This window comes from Salmo trutta, chromosome 31 (genome assembly GCF_901001165.1).
Source record: "Salmo trutta chromosome 31, fSalTru1.1, whole genome shotgun sequence".
In the NCBI taxonomy this organism is placed as follows: domain Eukaryota; kingdom Metazoa; phylum Chordata; class Actinopteri; order Salmoniformes; family Salmonidae; genus Salmo; species Salmo trutta.
The window spans coordinates 20,976,078-20,977,103 of NC_042987.1; the positions used below are offsets into that span (position 1 = coordinate 20,976,078).

Here is a 1,026-nt window from a genome sequence, read left to right on the forward strand (position 1 = left end):
TTCCCAGATGGATCTCTAGGAGAATTTTCACATTCCAAGATGATGAGAATGGACAGAACAGACTAGACGAGGACATTGGAATAAGAAAATAAGGTTCAACATCCGGCCGTTGATATCTCATGCGTGTGACCACCACTTGCTTATTGAGGTTATGACTTGTCCCTAAGCTTGTGTATGCTTTTAGAAGCACACACACGAGTCATCTGTATACTAGCCAAACCATTTTTTTGTCTTCCGAATTCTGATGTAAAAGATTCAAGTTTCATAAAGGAAATGTAAATTACCCGTAAATGCCTAAAATATGACACTAGTAGAATATTGCAGCATAAAGACCCACTGTTTAATATGCTGTTTTCAGTCATCATGTTTTATTCTCAGTCATGAATATAACCAAATGAAATGTAACCTTGTCCATCAACAGGACTTGGGTGCAACAGGAAAGGAAGACCATGAAGCCAATGCCATTTGCAATGTGTTTCCCCTCCCCAGGTGACAGTTATGTGACTGTCTGCCCAACAACATCAAAAAGACCAAACGGTCAACCTTGCGCTGAAGAGCACTGGTCCTTTACTGTGAGTGTGTTGTTTTTAATTTTCTCAAATTATCATCTTAATTATAGCTATATTACTTTTAAAGCAATCTTTTGTCTTTGTTGTGTCTCGGCCTTGATATTGCCCCGTCCCTCGTCATGTTAGCACGTGTTACACAGTTAAAGCCTGTGTGTTATTTGCCTTCTTTCCTCTCAGCCTGAATGTATCCTTAGGAACAGGATTTTAGTACCACCGCAGCGCCGCTTCGTTCCAGGCATCAGGGTGTAACCAACGGTGACCCCGGTGTACACTGCCCACATGGTGGCATTTCAGATAACTGAAAACGGTTTCACTTCTCCGCCAGGTAACAGCACAACTTCTGGGAAATAAAGTGTGGAGGCTTGATGAGCACACCGCTTGGTTCAGGGAAAGGCGAGGTCAAGATGAAGATAAGACTACCATGGCAGGCACACAGCTCGCTGGAGGTAGGGAGAAA

General features: G+C 42.8%; 1 long non-coding RNA gene across 1 annotated transcript; it reads left to right on the forward strand.

Moving 5' to 3' along the window:
- Positions 1-352: 352 nt before the first annotated feature.
- On the forward strand, positions 353-1,026 carry LOC115169738 (uncharacterized). Its single transcript, XR_003870912.1, has 2 exons — positions 353-572; positions 895-1,026. It is a non-coding gene; the product is annotated as an uncharacterized LOC115169738 (long non-coding RNA).